A 19,321-nucleotide genomic window follows, 5' to 3' on the forward strand; every position below is an offset into this window, starting at 1 on the left:
AAGAATCTCAGGGCCAGTGCCATTGTGTAGTGAACTATAATCATCTGACTGCAGCACCAACATCCCATTAGGTACCAGTTTGAGTCCCAGCTGTTTCACTTCTGATCCAGTTCCCCTGCTTAGGTTCTGAGAAATCCACAGAGGCTGGCCCAAGTCCTTTAGCCCCTGTACCATGTGGGAGATCCAAACGAAGCTCCTGGTGCCTGGCTCTAGGCCTGCTCCTTGCTAATCGTTGCAGTCATTTGGAGAGTGAACCAACAAATGGAAAATCTGTCTCTTGTCTCTCTGTGACTGCCTTTACACTAAAAGTAAATATATCTTCTTAAAAATGTAGAATTTCTGGATCCAACCTTCCACTGAAAACCTGCATTTAATGATATTTTCCGGTAAGTCATATGCACATTACTGTGAAGCCTAGAAAGTGCTCTGAGAAGGTCAAAGGGGCAAAGGCCTATTGAAGTGTTTTTGCTTGCACAGTGTATGGTTTGGAGATCATCACAGCCTTCTAACAATGGCACCTTAAGACTCGTTCTGTTCCACTTATTACAATGGTTGCCTCTTGAACCAAAGGAACCTGCTGCACTGGAGAGCAAAGCAGGTAGATGATCAGTAGCCACTGATCAAGGTGGAGCTAGCACCAACAGCAGTTCTGTGAACGCACTGCTTCAAAAGCCCAAAGAGTGTGGCTGAGAGTCAGGTCAGTGTGCTAGGAGGCACCAGCTGGTTAAGCAGCGGCTTAAAAAGAAAGGCTAGGAGAATGAGGGGAAGCAGATGAGAAAGAGATGCTTACGGAGAGCCATTCTGTTAAAAACACACTTGAGACTAGACGGCCGCACTGCTCAGGCATCCATCAATAGACATCCACAACAGGTGACCTCCTCGAGGCCTTCGATCAAGGCCAACGGCAGAGACTGGAAGAGCAGTTGTGCTTTGCGGCAGGCTAGGCCTTCCTTTTGCTCCCTGGAATGTTTCCCTGCCACTTCTTACATCTTAAAGACCCCAGGAGGCTGCTCCCTGATTGCACAGATGCTACGACACCAACTATCTTCCTCTCCAGCTTTCTGTGCTTCCAAATGGTGTGCCAGCTTCTTCAACAGTATCCTCACCTCTCAAACAGAACCACTGCACAGTCAGGAGGGGATACATATACACCCAAAGTTTCCTGAGTCCTGACTGAGCATTTCCTCTGGTCTGGTTTGAAAATTTTAAATTCTTCTCTCCAGGTGGCCAGTCAATATCTATATCTCAATTTCTTCAATATGAGGCCAAATACCCAGCTTCTTCCTCTAATACCTCCTACCCCCTGAAAGCCACGGCTGTATGAAAAATCAGCTTTTGCTCCTCATTTTGGAACATGATTCAGGCCCAAGATAATCAGCGAAATCCACCCCCCTGATCACAGTGACTGGTTCAGAGTTCAACATGAGATTCAGGTTGTTCCAATAGTTTGAAGCTGGATTTTTATTTTTTTCTGAATAGCTAAGAAGAGAGTTCTTGTGTTGGCTGGGATAACCATTCCTGTCAAGGAGGAACTGTGCCTGCTCCTACACAGCAGGAGAAGGAGACACGAGAGCCTTTCACGTGTGCCTCAGTGTTACTATGCTCTGTGATTGAGGAAGACTACCACCACCCACCCCACCCAGGCAGAACCACTAGTAGTCCAGACCTTTGGGAGTGAAAACTGGTATCATTCCAACAGCTGTTGAACCACTACTACCTGATACGCTTACTGAAAGCAAAGAAAATACAGAAGGGGGAGTGTTAGAAAATAGCTATGACTTTCAGTTATGACCCTCTGCCTGCTGCAGGACTGGTAACTATTGTAAGGACTTTCTTATTTTGTTATAAATATGTGTGTATGTATCCAATGTCTTTTTTCCTTCCTATTCTCTCATCATGTAACATAAGATGTCTTGCTTCTATGTGACAATATTTAAGCATTGTTGATTTGCATCACAACAGTGAAGCTATGGGATATCAAGGAAAGATGAAAGAATCCTTCTAGAATTTACCTCCTCTTCTAGGGAAGGTTTTAGCACATTTTTAAATTGTACTTGGGATAGATGTATTATATTAGGGGGAATTATGGCCTTGTTACTGTCTTTATTTGGTAATTAGGTCTAATTTAAGGGGATGCATGAGTTTCAAGTTACCAAAGGGTGGACTTGTAATGTTTAATTAGATGTATCCTCTTGATTGGGATCTGGATTTCCCAGATGAAGTATCACCTTGGGCAGTGCTATGAGGATGTTTCTAGAACACATTAGCATTTGAATCCATGAATGAAATAAAGGCCCTCCTGGATGGGACTGAGCATGATCCGATCCACTGACCAAGAGGGGCTGAGTGGAACATGGCAGCGCCTCACTAGTGGAACTGAAACCATAGTCTTGTCCCTTGGACTTGGATTGGAAGCATCTGTGGTCAAGGTAGAGGACTCAAACTGCAGCTACACAATCAGTTTCCCCTTTCCTCTAGCCCAGTCAGCGGAGCACAGCTTAGGGCTTCTGTGCTTCCATTGCTGTACATGTCAATTCATTGCCATGACTCACCCTACACACACACACACACACACACATGCACACACACGTCTCATGGCTCTGTTTTTTGGGAGAACCCTGAGCCAGGAAAGAGGGCTACTCTGCTTCACTATAAAGAACCAGTAGGACAATCACTCTGGGAACAGACCTCAGTCATCTTAGAAACACAAGGGAGGCAGCCAAAAAGGAAGCTGGCACCAAGCAACAAGAGCCAAAAAAGGGAGGGGTCAGGTTGGGGGATAAAGACACTGGGTCTTAGTCATATTATATGGGTTAGTAGGCTTTTTTAGAACTGAGCCCATAAATTCCCTTTGTTGTTTAAGGCTGCTGAGTTGAAAGTTCTGTTATTTGCCACTGAAAGCATCCTGACATATCCAGGAGATAAATAATCCTTGCCCTGGGAAGAAAGATGAAGTCTCACCAAAATTCTCTTGGCTTGAGCATATATTAGACCATAACTGCAACCTTCTCTCCATAAATAAATTGTCAGACAGAAAAAAAAATAGGATCTCTCTGATGAAAAGGCAGGTAAAATAAGTTGTAGAGTCAAAGAAAAGTGGGTGCTATGCCTTCCAGTAACCTCAAACCCTGTTAGGCTTCCAATTTCTCTTACTTTCATTGGGAACTGCTTCCTGCACTCTAAGGATTTCAACGTAAGAAGCAAATTATCTGCCAGCCCTCCCCTTACGGTTCTGCCTGCCCTCCTCCCCAACCTCCACTCCCTCCTGTCACTGTATTTAAAGGGAGGAGGGAGTCTTTATTTTAATCCCAGTGCAGTTCTCTTGGCTCTTTCCTAATCCCTCCACCTGTGAGATAATTGCTGGCATTTAGGAGAAAAAAAAAACTCAATAGTAATCATAGTCTTGTACACAAAGACACAAAAAGAGGCAGACAGAATGGGGAAGAGAGGGGGAAAAGCCCAGAATTATCCATGCTCTGACATCCATTCCAGGAGTACAGCACGGCCAACCTCTCTGTATGAGGGGGAAAAAAAATAAGCACAGCTTTATAAGAAGGAGTTCATGTCAAACAGTGTGGTTTTAACAGTTCCTGTACATGCAGTGGAATAAGTCAAACACAAAAACTACGCCAAGCTGCCACCAGTTAAATATTCACAGGTCAGCCACAAATAACAAACACACTCTGTACCAGGAACTTCTCTTTTTGTCTTGACACAAGAAAATTTTCTTGTGCATATGCCTTTTTAGGGGATAAAGAGAAAATGCTTCTGACTTTTTTTCCAAAAAGTCATTGAAATAAAACAAAATCCCACTGAATTAGGTACTTGGCTGCACTCCATCAGTTCAGGCTAACTTCCAATCACCTTATAAGTTTTATTTTATGGAAATAAGATAGAGATTAAATCCCTGAAGATGAAAATAACAAAAAACATCTATATATAACACATAGGTTTGTTAGCTAAAGTGAAAGCTCAATTTGTTTTAACTACATACAACAAATTACTTCCAGTTAAATCTCTTACACTTCCTTGTTGGTTGCTCCATCCCTGGAATTTTCTGTGTGTCTCAATGTACCTGATCATAGAATGACTTACAGATGCTGAGGCAAAAACTGATATCTACAAGTTCCACTAATTCCATGGGGGACTCTAAGGAATCTGGGAAACACTTCTATAACTCTGATGGATTTCCTTTGAGGTAAAACATGTGTATATCATAGCAAAAGGAAATGGCAGTAACTCGCTATGTCACAGATAACACATTTTGTTTGCTTTTTTGAATGAAATAGAGATGGAGAAAGCCACTGGGTGCCACATGAAACCATGCAAGTACAGCACAAAATTCACCTATGGATGCAGAGACCTGTGTTGAACCATCAAACCTTTCCTTCTGATCTACACTCCAATTCCGTCGCAAAGGGATGGGAATCCTGTGGTCCAGTTCTAGGCAACAGAAAATGAGACATACTACTTCTAGGGCCCTTTTAAAAAATCATCCAAGTTCTCCCTCTGAACACCTGCCAATTGACTACAGAGAATGAGAAGGTTCTAGAAAAATGACAAAAACACAAACGTGCCTGACTGCCTGACTGACTTTGTGGAGTAGAGATCTCCAGCCCCATCCTCTGCCAATCTCTACTGTATGTTGCAATATGAGTGAGAAACCATAGCTAGCTTGAAGCCATTGTGCTTTAGGAATTGTTTATCAAAGCAGTCAGTCTCCCTTGACAAACGTGCATCATTGCCTCCTCGTGTCTCTCGTTCCAACCCACACCTTCAGATTTTAGGAAGAATGCAACCAGCATCAGGAGTGGCCACTGCAACATCAGCCTCATATCTCCACACCACAAAACACTACCTACCCCAGAAAAAGACACTCAGATTCTAAGCTGCAGTTGGTACAAACCTGAACTCAGAATAATAGTTTTTGGAATTCATTCTTTAGAGATTCCTACTGTATGGTAATTTGTTCAAGAACAAAGACTGATTTTTTTTATTTCTTTTGTGTATTCCCTGTGCTTATCGCTGTTAAACTCAATTTATTGTTACTGTCAAAAAAGGAGGAAACACACTTAATACAATTGTATTAAAAGAGTCAAACAACCTGTTACACACTCAATGTGTATTGGCTCCTCATTTACTTCCCAAAAGTAAAGCATTACAGATGTATAATAGTTTATATGCATTAGGAAAATACTAAAATATTGTGTTACCAACATCCCCATTTGGCAGAACAAAAAGCAGAGTTTCAGCAAAATCCATTATAGTGACAATATGATAAAAATCGAATCAGCCTGGGCTTCAGGATCGCAAACTCAGTTCATCCAAGTTCTAACAGCTGTTCTGTAGCTTTGGGCCTCTCTTCTCTTGCCTGCAAAAGTGGGAGCAACATCTTCGCACTCGGAGATCACTTCAAAGTGATAGTTAAATAAAGTTCAACAACCACCCCCCCCCCCGACAAAAAAAATCTCTCCACTTTAGAGAGAAGAGGTCTTAGTAGGAAATCTTAAGAATGATCTCAGACAAGATAAATTGTTTCTGGTAAAAAAGCACTAGTTCTCTAACATGATGTCACACGAGGGAAGCCAGAGGACCTGAGAACAGTTCCAGCGCTCATCTCCAGGGAGCCCCAACCTGTCTCTGTCCACTGAATGGATGAAGCCAAAAAACACAGCAGAGGCTTCCAACTGTCAGGTTAGCCAGAAGGGGCAAAAAGGATGCAAGAGACAAAGGGAGCCCGTGAACCCTCAAAGTATTTTTCCCTATTAATTTTAGATGAAGCTGACTAAAAACTGGGTAAGAACTGGAAAGTTGACAAAACTCACTATTCTCCAGAAATTACTTTGACCTTGCTTGGGCAGCAACCTTCATTCCACCACTGGCTTAAAGGCATTTATTTCAACAGTAGCTGATTTCACTATTACACAGAGAATCAGGGCACAAGATAATATAACTAAATCATTCTTGTAAATATTTAATACCTCCGTCTTTCTTCTTTCCTTTTAACAAATCACTATTAAAGGCTAAGCACATAGTAGAAAATGCATTTACTTATTCCATCCTCAAAAAATACATTTATTTATTCTACCCTCATGCATTTCCTCTATCTGGTTCTTCAAATGACTTTGACACTTGAGAGCCCTTGTGAGCAACACATGCTGAAGGTAGGTAATTTTGCAACAATTGAAGACTTATTTCTTGCATTGGTCAACATTACCCAAAGTTGTTTTGCAAAAGGAACTAAACAACCCACCACACACAGGCAGACTCTGAAGGGAGAAATCAAAAGAAAACAGAGGAATAATATTGTCTTAAAGACAAATACATTCTTCAGAAAAAAATGAGTTTTCCTTTTTATCTAAACAAAATCATTAAAAAATTGCAATTATTGGTGTTCAGCCGTGGGGTTGAGGCAAAAGCAGCTCCCTGCAGTGTGGCAGCTGTGGGGGGTGCCCCAGCCAGGCTGGACCCAATGCTGAAATTCGGAATGAGCAACCTTGAAAACTGTGGTTGGATGAGTTCTCAGCAGTTGAAAAATGTACCAGAGAGCCTAGTTCAGAAACTTTGTATACTGATATCTCCAGAATCTCTTGCAAGGCATTATCAATAACGGTATCAAGAGCCTGACAATGATGTCTAACATATACTATTCAGCACTTTTTGATAACCAAGACTTTGAGGAAACTCTGTGGGAGAGGGCGCGAAACATCCCTGAGAGTCAGAAACTCAGATTCAAGCCCCAAAGCACTGCGAGTTATCAGCGCAGCATCCAACACGGTGCTCATGCTCTTTCAGCATGTTCGTCGGCCACAGAATTCGTGGAGCAGACTAACGGGATTCTAAGCTCCCTGTGAACTCTGAAATTATATGCTTCTCAAATTTGCAGAAACAAATCAGCATTCCTTCAAAGTAACACATAGCCAAACGTTTTGGTTTCTTCATGGCTCATGTCATTTCATCCAATAATACAAGGAAATCTCATAGCTCTTGTGCACAAAATGAGCAAACGCATCTATCAAAGATGTTGAAAACAGGTTTGATCACAATTGCACTTGGCAGTGTGGGAAGCTCCAAAGGAAAAGGCCAAGGGTGCCCCTCGGCTATATCCAAAGACCTCCTAGCGAAAGCACAGCAAAGTCCCAGGGGGCTGGCGCTGTCCATTACCAAACTGTGCTTTGAGGTTTTTAGCCCAGAGATTTCTCATGCTCAAGTCAGCACTGCCTGTGTTTTTCTACACGATGGCAGGCACTGTTCTAGGCACTGGATATATAGCATAATGAACAAAACTACTGCTTTTTTGACATTGTATAAGCTCTTAATTTGCATAGTATTGGTGACTACCCACAACAATCTACCCTGTCATCATTTTATAGGCAATGGTCCAAAAGACCAAAAATGACATTCCCAGATGCAATACGTGATGCAATTATTGACAACACATATTTATGATGTGATTATTTACATCAGAGGCAAACTCTGAGTCTTTTGTACACATTACTTCCAGAAGTTTTGGGTAGTGGGGAGTATGGTTGTTTTCATTTTGCCTACTAGATTAATGATGTTTAAGAAAATAATCCCAGAGTAAACCCAGCACCCTGAACTGGGCCACCACATCTACCTCAGAGCTCTTTTTATTCCCCAGTGCTGGATACACCTGAATACCTCATGTTCTGGGTTCAAATGACACTGAGCCAATTCATTTAGAGCTGGGAATCTCACCTATAACCATTTTGGCCAAGCCATTTGTAACTGTGCATTATGTGTCACTTGGGAATACCTGAGAGCATGCCTAGTTCAGTAAAGGTATCTCTCCAGCCAGCTAAACAGCCCTAAGTAAACGGGTCCACTATGACACAATGGCAGTTCACTCCAAAAATGGCATTGTATGAACAAGACAAAATCCTCAGCCATGCAGAGAAAGAAGACCCACAAAATTCTCAGCTATGCCAATGACTGCTAAACAAAATACCAAGAAGCAATTTTTATTCACCTACATGATCACTGTCTGGAACAAAAGCCATTCACAGCCAAATTCTCTGAGTTCTAGGATGAATGGCTTGAGATGTGGAGAAATAAACAAAGCTGCTCATTGGCTCCAAATTTCTAAACAAATACGCCTAAATTCCTCATAAATTTCTCCTCTCACACCAAGATCAGCTCTTCCTAGATGTAAGCAGGCCATTGTCAGAAGCACTGACCACATATAACACATAGAAATCCATTTAAACTCTTAGGCAAGGCAAGCTGAAAGTGTTTTAGCAAGACTGAGGTCTATAACACTGCAATTGTTTAAACATCTGTGTTGTGCATTTTACCAGGAAGCAGTAATTTCCCTGTTGAAAATAGCCCATCTGAAAAAGAAATACTCCCAATCAAAACAAAAAAATTATTCAAAAGCAGTCCTAAATGAAGCCAATCCCCAAGTTTCCTTCCAATTGTAAAGGTGTTAAGGCTTTTAACATTAGATTTGGATGGGACTTCAAAATTATCTCATCCAGAGTTTTTCAATTGTACACGAGTTTTATTCCAGCTATTCTCATCTACCATGAAAATAACAAAGATCTTATGTCAAATAAATTTGGATAACTTTGAGAAGTACATTTTTTCTATTTACAAATCATAAATTGTCATATCGAAGGTTTGGAGAAGACCTGCAGTCAAGAAACCTAGTGCTTTCAAAACACTGTTTGCACTACTTTTTCTTTATTGCAACACAAGCATTTATCAAGCTTCTTTCAAATATACTCGTCATATTATCAGGTTCTGAGAAATAACAAAGCTTCCCTAAAATCTAAGCTACTTCTATCCTTCATTGAGGATGTTTTCAAACTATGTGATATGCACAGGTATAAAGAAACACAGAATCCCAAATTTCTCCAGTTAATAAGTCATTGGTTAGACTTAATACGTAAATAGTATTGGATTGAATTTCACAGTCCTCCTTTCAACTGTGTAACACACTAGCCATTACAGGTATGATATTGAACTACGGAATTCCCATTATAAAGTTCATAATAGAGCAAAGGGGTTTTCAGTGCGCATTTTAAGCCACATCATAATTCATAACAGCACCAACACAGAACTGAGAGTCAAAAGTACAGTTTAAAAAAGTACAGTTTAAAAATCTCATTGTAAGACAATGAGATTTTACTTCCATTTTTCATTGCTTGATACGCCTTCTGTTATATTTGGGAAGAAACATAATACACACACAAACATAAATACACAATAATTTCTGAGATCTGAGGTTTATTTCTGAATAACATCAATCCCAAATACTGACTCTGATTTCACTATTGGACCTGCAGGCATTTGCCAGGCACAGTCATTAGCTTATCTTTGAGTAAATATTTTGATTGCCAGGCAGCTCATTACAGACACGATTCCTTTCTACTCATTCACTCACTCCTGATGCATCCAAGCCCCCTTACACACTCATTCAATAATCTGTGCCTAGGCTAAAAGATGAAATCAGCCTATGGCAGCCAAAGCACAGGGTTGAGAAAAGGCTTTTCTGCGAGCTTTCCGTTTCAAAGGGCTCCGGAGTCTGCAGAACCAGGTTCTGTTTCAGTGCTATGCTACATTACCATAAAGCTTAGGAAATGAGCTATTACACACCCTCAGCCCTCCTAACTGCTCTCCCAGAAAATCACACACTCACACAACAGCATTAATTGTCAGAATTAGCAACCATTTAAAAGGCAGCTGTTCTTCCCCTCTTACAGAGCCTCCCAAATTTCACATCTTCTCCCTGGACTGGCTGCTTGATCTACTGCTCTTTACACACACAAACACACACATGCATATACAAAATGAACTCGTCGTCAATTTTAATTATTCATGTTCAAAAAGCCCAAGAAAAATATTGTTTAGGAAGCAACATTTTTCATCCCAATGACAATACTTGCCATCATTGTGACAATCAGCTGGAAAGCTTCCAACTTGCAAAAAAGCACTTTTCGAAGCTTCAGGAGCAAGGGTTCTGTTTTGTGTGGGGTGGCAGGCAGGGAGAAAAAAGCAGTATCTCTTTAAGAGCCAACAGTAAATTAACTTGCCCAAAAGAGTGAAATAATTAGCAGTTAGTAGCTTATTAAAAGGATGGCAAAGGCCAAGCTGCCATCTGGGATCTCCAGTTTCGTGTGATTGTTATTATGTCAAGATACACAAGTTGCATTAGCGTTCATGTCGTCGCGTCTGCCCTTACTTTACATGTAAATTTTAATGAAAGATGGGGCACTTTTGAAATCAGCCGTCCATCAAAAGCATTATTAGCCTGGTTGTTCACAAAGCAAATGGCCTTTTCCACCTCCGTTGCTCATCTCACCACTAAATGCCTTCGGAGAAACAAGGAAAAATCCCAGGGATACCGACCGGATGGGGTCTTTGTGCAGAAGGAAACCTCAGCGTCATCAACAACATGGCAAAGAAAACTCACAGGAGGACAACGCCTGTGCCTGTATTTATTTACACACACAGCAAACTACAGCACCTCTGCCTCTCCTGAGGTCAATCATTCTTCATCAAAGTTAAAGCAAAGTAGAATATGCCTGCTGACTACTACGTGGCTACACACAGTAACGAAAGCAGTGGAGAAATTAAACATATGGATTGAAAATACAGGCAAGGTGCTGATGTAGTTTGACCGGAAGAAGTGGCTCCCTTCCCCTTACCCCTCTGTAGACACAGGAGGAAAAAAAAAATAAAAAAACAGAACTGAAATATTTGTCCCACCCACCTTCCTCCTTGCCTCGACACTCCCCATGTGTGCACATCCCTCTCTACTATGTAAATAATATTCAAAACAAACTTAAAATAAAAAAAGAAAGAAAATACAGGGCAGAAAACTACACAATGGAATGTTCTGGAGTGATGGGAACATTCTACATCTTGACTATTCTGTTACATGGGTTTAAAACACCTTTAAGCTAAATGTTTGCAAGCATGTTTTACACATTAACCCAGTGCATCCTATTCCAAAGATAAGCAATAACAAAGTGAAAAAATTCTCTAGAGTGTTCACATATAAAGCCTATTTTTTTTATGAGTCTGAGAATTTAAAAGGTGGCGAATTTAACTAACTGAATGATCACCCAAGTGCTGCCCTTTAAATGAGGAATTAAGAACCACACGTAGGGCTTAGGCCTGGCGGCGTGGCCTAGCGGCTAAAGTCCTCGCCTTGAAAGCCCCGGGATCCCATATGGGCGCCGGTTCTAATCCCGGCAGCTCCACTTCCCATCCTGCTCCCTGCTTGTGGCCTGGGAAAGCAGTTGAGGACAGCCCAATACTTTGGGACACTGCACCCGCGTGGAAGACCCGGAAGAGGTTCCAGGTTCCTGGCTTCGGATTGGCGCAGCATCGGCCCGTTGCGGCTCACTTGGGGAGTGATTCATCGGATGGAAGATCTTCCTCTCTGTCTCTCCTCCTCTGTGTATATCTGGCTATAATAAAATGAATAAATCTTTTAAAAAAAAAAGAACCACACATAACAGTGGGGATTATTTTACTTTGGTAAAGGTGACTGTCTCGCTGTCAGCAATTGTTGGGAGAGGACTGAGTTCATGTTTGGTTGGCCCTGAGTACTCAGCACCTAACACACTGCTGGCTCTCCATCAACATTTGCTTAATAGTGAGTAAACATTGCTTTTCTAATGTTAAAGCAGGGAATCTGTTAAACTCAGATCCACACAAACCTTGAATCTACTAGTTTCACTTTATGCAAAAGGAAACAACATAATGAACATGTGAAACAAGTATAGGCCCATCAAAATGTGGCTGGATGACCTACACGTCTGTGTCGCTACACAGGTGCTAGCCTACCTGAGGGAGACAAGGACAGACTGGAACACGAGCACACAGAGAAATTTCCTTTGCTGGTACTCTAAATATTTTGCCATCAGGATAGTATTTGAGTTCCTTATAAATGAATGAGAGGCATTATCAATAATAGAATTTAATTCAAAACATCCTTTACCTGTCTATCAAAGTTTACGTATACAGACTTAGATCAATGAAATTATATATCCTTTAAGATTAACCGATTTGCCTTGACAAGCAAATCTCTCTACAAACAGATCATCATTCATGCCTTACATGAGAAAGTCTTTGATGAAATACACACAGAGGCATGAAATCTGAGTCACCATTAAGTCCAAATGGGTAGGTAATTCAGGAGAAAATAGTCAGGATGCTCCAACATCAGAGAAATTGTATCTTTTATGCAGTAAATTGGAATCATAACATTCCCTTGAAACAGTATATATTTTATCAATAAACCTACTTTTCACATTTACAGTTTCTGAATGCTCAAAAATTGTGCTAACATGTCTTCAGTGGTCCATTAAAATCTCTAAAATCAAGAAGAATCCATATTTTTGGAACACTGGTTTTTAAAGACGTCACTGCCAAAAACAAAGAACTGTTCAGATGAGGCAATTTATTTTTGTTTAAAATAAATTTATTTTCCTCAGAAGATTTTTCAAAACATTGTAAGAGGAAACAAAAAAAAACAAAACATGGAAACCAGGATGCTTTAAAAAAAGCAATGTGATTTGGGCTCGGCAGTGTGGCCTAGTGGCTAAGGTCCTCGCCTTGATCCCATATGGCCACTGGTTCTAATCCCGGCGGCTCCACTTCCTCTCTGTCTCTCCTCCTCTCAGTATATCTGACTTTGTAATAAAAATAAAATAAATCTTTAAAAAAAAAAAAAAAAAAAAAAAAAAAAAAAAAGCAATGTGATTTTACACATTGTCAAGAGGACAAATCAGTGGTGGATGAGAAACAGATGAGACCAGAGATGGACATGTAATACTGCCCCTATTTTATTATAATTAGATATTTATAGAGCACAGATGAGTTTATTTTCATAATTAGTAGCTGGCACTACAGTCACTGATTTGCATAAATAGTTGGCTATCAAGGCAGTAACTTATTTGTGGTGCTCTTGAGTCCAGGCAGGGACAAGACAGGGATCAACTCAGCAAATCAGCTTTCTTAATGTTATTACCAATAAAATACAATCCACATGAAATCATGTTCAAGCTTGTGTAGCTTAATTAGTGCCTTCAAGTTTGGCCAATGCTCATTAGTTCAACAATAGAAGGCCAATGTTGCAAACTACAGGGGCAAAAAACACACAAATACACTGAAAGGGGCCTCTATGTTCTAAAGGACTAGCATAGATATTTGGTTCAACAGAATCTAGTTCAGTTCATCATTAAATCAAGAACTCTGCTGAACAAAAGCAGGTAATAGTTAACTACCTCCCATTCAGTGTTCTTATTGCAAAAAAAACAAAAACAAAAGCAGATGATTTAGTTCAGTTCAAACAATAACTAAGTCTGTGATCTTCCATGCAACAGAGTTCAGGACCAAGCACTGAGCTCAGGCAGTGTGGGTGACAAGTGAGGGCCAAGATTCAGCCTCTGACCTTTTGGAGGTGGGGATGATAACTGAAAATACATGAGTGTATCCTCTTCCAGGCATTTGACAGAGGTGCTATAATTGGCAGGTTGTGGAGGTTCAGACATGCAGGGTGATGCAAAGTAGAGGGTGTGGCCAGTGCTATAGCCAAGTGTAAAGGTGCTGCTTGCAATGTCAGCATCCTATATGAGCACTAGTTTGGGTCCCAGCTGCTTCACATCCCATATAACTCCCTGTTAATGCATCTGGGAAGGCAGAAGGTCAACTCCTTAGGCCCCTGCACCTATGTGACAGATCCAGATGGAACTCCTGGCTCCTGACTGTGGCCTGGCCCAGCCCTGGCCATTGTGGCCATTTGGAAAGTGCACCAGCAAATGGAATATCTCTCAACCTCTACCTTACCCTGTTTCTCCGCCTTTCAAACCAACAAACCTTTTAAAAAAAAACAGAAGAGTTTTCACAGAAGGAGGAAAGGGTAGGTACTATGTATAGTGATGAAGCCACATTCCAAATGGGAGTGCCAATAAAAGTTCCAGCTACTCCAATTCCAGTCCAGTTTCCTGCTAAAGCAACCTAGAAGGAGCAAGTGAGGTCTCAAGTTCTTGGGCTTCTGTTGCCCATGTAGGAACCCTGGTGGAGTTCCCGGCTCCTGGTTTCAGCCTGAGCCCACCCTGGATATTGTATGGGCAATTAGAGAATGGACTCCTGAATGGAAGGTGTCTATCTTCCTTTCAAATGAAAAATGAAAATAAATGTTCAAAAACAGATGTTAGAGCTTCAGCCAAAGCCTGATGGCAGAAAAGCCCAAGGGTATGGGTTCAAATAGGGCAAGTTGGTGACTTTAGGCCAGTGGAGAATGGGCAGGGGTGAGGCTGGGCCCCTGGGTACAGTCTCAGAAAATAAAGCAGGGAAGGCACCTTGACAATGGTGCAGTGAGTACCCACCAAAAGCTTTAGAGCAGATGAGCTCTTTGATCCGATTTCATTTTAATTTTGCTTTATTTTCACATTTAGCAAGGTGACTGACAGCCGCATAAGAGGGATTAGAGATTTTAGTCCTTTCCATACAGCACGGACTTTGCCAGACACATCTGGACATTCCCAGAGGATATTTTTCTTCAACCTACCTTCAGTATAGTAAAGGGGAATGGTCCAATCATTAAATAATTGTGATCTAAACTGCTACATACATTAACAGCCCAACTCTGAATGGGCCCTGGAAGATGTCCGTGGGCAGAATAAAAGGAGGGCTTCTTGAAGCGAAAGAAAACAAGCTGAAAAACTGGGAAAGTCTCATGAGGCTCTTTGGTGTCCTGTTTGACTAGAACAGAAATTTTACCCATAAGCTTATCAGAGGAGACAGTTAAAGAAAACATCAAATTAGAGCTTGCTTTGCAGGTGAGATGACTAAGCAGGCACTCCAGCTGATGGGCAGGAAGGTTTAAGCTTGGTTTCCAGACACAATAGAAGGGATGGGGAGGGTAGAGGAGGAGAGGGGAAAGTAGGGGGAGAGGAAGGAAGGGGAAAAGAAGGAAGGGGTGTGGGGAGGAGATAAGAGAGGTCTGACTGGGACATTTAGGTGAACATCTGTTAAAAAAAATCCAAGGTGACCAGTTGAAAATGCAGAAGGTTCCAGTGGCTAGGCCATAATCAGAAGGTATGTCTATAGAGGTTATATTTGTATCCAAGAGAAGCAGCACAGAGCAGCAGTTTGGGGCTCAGATTCTGAACCTAAGTCCCACTGAGTAACCTTCTGACTCAGGTTATCTATCTCGTTAAGCCTTGGTACCCTTCTCCATAGAACAAGGAAAATGCCTCATCTATCTCATGGAAAAGCTATGAAGATTAGGTGTGGTAAGGTATCTAAAGCTCAACAATGACCATCCCATGAGACCCAGGGGCATCTCTTGTGTATCAGCAGCTGCCAGAAGAGGCAGCAGCAGGGACCCAGAGGGGAAAAAAACATAAGATGTTTATATACAAAAGCTCAAAACACAGAAAACACTAATCTTAAAGGATGTTTTCAGAGATTATTGGGGCAAAGTGGGGAGATGGGCAGATACCAATCCTCATTTATTGGAGTGACAATAAAAGGAGGAGCAAGTAACAATGTCGTGTCAATCAGAGAGACGGAGTCCTGGGCAAACATGGGTGGCTTTGCCTACAACATGATCCCGCACATCCTTCCAATGAGTAATGTCACAGTGAGGTAGAGGTACAGTGCGATGCACCCCCTATTAACTCCATTCTTCCTCTTCCCCCTTTTCTACTCCCTCTTTTCAGTGAAGCCAGAGTTCTTCATGAGAGAATGAGCCCACCTCATTAGCATAAAAGCAAATAGGCAGTCAACCAGTCCTTAATGGAAAAAAGACTGGACTGCTTCCAAGGTAACCACCAAAACTTTTTTAAAACCCAGGAAAGCATAAAACTCCAGTGAGATAAGGCCAGTTCACAGACTCGCCATCAAATCAGCAGTTTCAGTAATGTGTCAGTCCCTTCCTTCTTCAGCTTTCTCCTGCCAGGATCGACATTTCTTGTTTCTGTCATTCACCTCCCTTTGAAGGAAGCAGCGGCACACAACTTCACAAAGAGAGGGTCCGCACAGTTAGAGAGCAAGCGCGAAGGATTGGAAGCAGATACTTATTTATAATTTATAAATTTACCTCTCCCTTCACTCCTGAGCAGCTAATCCAATTTAGGCCAACGTGCCAGGCTCTCCTGGCTGAAATACCAGGATGGAGGAATGAGCTGTGCTGCCCAAAGGTGTGAAGAACTGGATGGCATGCCAGGGCATCAAAGGAAGCTTACCCACGCTGGATCTCTCCTTTCCCCTTGTCTGTCTAGCAGTCAGAGGCTTAGGTTAGCTCCTCCTCCAGCGTGTTCACACATTTTCCTTCCCACACTCTGCCGTGTGCCTCTAGTTTTTCCCTTCTCTTTCATCAATCTGTCAGAAAACGGACTCCCAGCTATCCAGGAAATCAAATAGAAGGTACACAGCAACCAATATACACATCTCAAATTCCACATGAAATAGAGTTTTAGGCAAACCATCAATCCTTCCCCCACCCATATTATTCTCAAATTCAGTTATTCCCAAGAAATAGCAATGATCACATATCATTTCATACTACCCTTGATCAGTTTGCTAGGAGGTGATCTTTGTTACCCTACATCCAAGTGAAACACAGCTTCCCTGTACTATATAACTGCTTCCAGGAGCAACAGACACAGCCTGAATCTCATCCTGGATTCAGAGGGAGTTAGACCAACTCCAAACCACCCTGATTCACTCGGAACATGAGGTTCACTGAAAGGAAATAATAGTGTTGAATTTTTGCTTTTTTATTTTCAGTTGTTGCAAAACGAATTAACTCATCATCTGTACAGTATTCATCAGAATCAACAATTCCCTTTGGGCCCATGAATCATTCAGAAGACAGACTGAGAGGTACAGTGATAAAAATAAAGTGATCTCTACCTTTACTTCTACCTACAGAAATGAAGTAGGAGATCCAATTAAGTAGAGGAAGCATGGTGTCCACCATGGAGGCAGAGCGAGTGAGAGAAAGGAGAGAAAAATATCAGCAAATCGCAGACACAGAGAAAGGCAGCACCACAGAAACAACAGCAAAGGCAGCAGCATGGGGACATACTGAGAGCACAGAACAGTCACAAAGGAAGCTTCAGCAAGCAGTCAGTTCCGTGATCAGCAAGGGCGCTTCCATCGGCTTTATGTTTAAGCATTGTCCCATGTTTCGCTTGTAACCCTGCACACATGACAAAGTCAGCATGCAAAAGCACAACACAGCCGCACATCAGTGAAACTGCATGCACTGAACCAATCTAAAAGTGGTTACAGAAAGTCTCAGAGAAGCTAGGTTCTCCTGAGATTCTCACCATAAATATAAGCCAGGAGGGACAACAGTGAAACATACATGTATTGTCGTGCGCACATAGCATACGTAAATATTTTCACACATTCGAGGACATCAAAAACAAATTCTGGAGACTCAGTGGGAAACAGACAGAAGCTTCATTCTTTCATATCCAAGGAATACAGAGAAGGTAACCAATATTAGTGGGAACAAGTCTGTTGGGTTCTGGGGACTCGTCATCTCAAAAAGCAGACAATGGTGTGGGAAATGGAAAAGAATGAGAGGAACAGAAACACAGTCAAAGGACCTTCTTACACGCAGATTAAGTTGCAAGTTGCAACATAAAATCTCAGTAGCACCAATCACCCCGAAGAATTCTGCACCCTTTCTTGAACACCTCTCTAACAAGGAATTCACCACCTCCATATCTATCACTATTTCTCCTTCCTTTTCAAAGAGGTAGCTGACTTACTTCCCCAGAGCAGGGTTTTGGCTGAATATTCTACACATATGCAAGTAAGTTCTGGGTAAGGTGTACGGCACAGGTCCACCAAATCACTTTCACATCAATGTTGGGATATGGCCATCCAGTATTGCAACCTGGGTCATACCTGTGTCTGAAATAAGCTAGATAATCAAAATCAAGGAAAAATCCCATCACCATAGAGCTTCTGCTGTAATTTGCATTAAGACAGCAACCTCTGCATTCAGTTAGTTATCCAAGATAATGCTAAAGCTAGGGGAACTCCAGAAGGCCAGCTAGAAGCATGAGGCTAGAGAATGCAGGAGGAGCTTCTGTCATCAGGTCTCCAAGGGCCAGCTCTATCTCAGGTCATTTATCACCAAAGTTGAGTCATCAAGCTCCAGCATTTCACAGAACTTGATTCCTCAGAACCTGCCAAGATGCTAGGTCAACATCAAGTACAGCCCCTAAACATGCACTCACAGTTCCTGCTTCCCTCACTCGACAGGATGCAGTCCAGCCTCTCCCAAGGCCTCCCATGATACTTGATCATGTACTTGACCTCCTCCCTCTAGCTCGGCTCCTTGACATCTACCCTCGACCAAACCATCCGTTCATAGAAATTTCTTTAATCCTTATCATGGGTCTTGGCTCAGGCCTGCAGGGCTGACTTATAATGGAAACTGGGCTTCCTCTTTATATTGCCTTATCACTCCACATCCACAAACCATACACAAACTTCTTTGAGCTCCAGGTGCTTTCTTAATCTGATCATACTCCGTTTTATGGCAAAACTGTCTGGTGGATCCCAAGGAAGGGGAAGGACAGAGGACTTTCCGTGCTGTTCCACTTGCCTCAATACAGAAAAATAGAAATCGATGGAAGGTTTCTTGCTTCTCCTTGTCTTTGCTCCTCTAAAAGAGGCACCAATTCCCATGTGGAAAAGAAACAGGCAAGAAAAATTAAAATACAGTTTTGTGGTGACAGTGCAAGGCAGGCAGTCTAATGCTGCAATCACCGCAAGACTCAGAGGAAACACAATAGTAGCAATTGAATAGTGAAGGAAAAGACAATTTTAAGTAGGCTCAGTTCTCAAATTCTGATTTAGGCTGTTAATGTTGAAGATTTTTATTTAGGAGGAAAAGGCTTCGTTCACAGCCCACCCCATGCTCTGCTGGGCTGAATTTCCTGCTCAGTCATTCCCTGCATATTTGAATATTTTAGGTTTCAGATGCTGAATTTACAGATCTTTATATGCAGTTTTCTTCAGGGTGTATAATGAGTTAGAATCCTGCTATGAGGACATTAGCATGTTCTATGGGTGGCTTTTGCTCTTCTGTAAAACTACAAACAGTCAAAGCCCCCAAAGGCTTCCTTTGACCAAGGAAAGCAGAAATGTTATTACAATGGGCAGTGGAATGGAAGGGAAGACAGAAGGCCAACCTTTATTCCTAGGAAAACTCAGGAAGAAAGGCAGACCTTTGCCCTGAAGCTGGGAACCATTCAGGGGCCTGGGACACCAGGGAGAAGGGAGCAGGAGGAAGTTAATTGCTTTGGTGCTCAGA

General features: G+C 41.9%; 1 protein-coding gene across 6 annotated transcripts in view; it reads right to left on the reverse strand.

Annotated features, from left to right (window-relative positions):
* Window positions 1–19,321, reverse strand: part of NRXN3 (neurexin 3) — a 1,344,948-nt gene that overhangs the window by 1,271,584 nt on the left and 54,043 nt on the right. The window lies entirely within an intron of this gene.

The sequence above is a fragment of the Ochotona princeps genome, chromosome 26 (assembly GCF_030435755.1).
Source record: "Ochotona princeps isolate mOchPri1 chromosome 26, mOchPri1.hap1, whole genome shotgun sequence".
NCBI lineage: Eukaryota > Metazoa > Chordata > Mammalia > Lagomorpha > Ochotonidae > Ochotona > Ochotona princeps.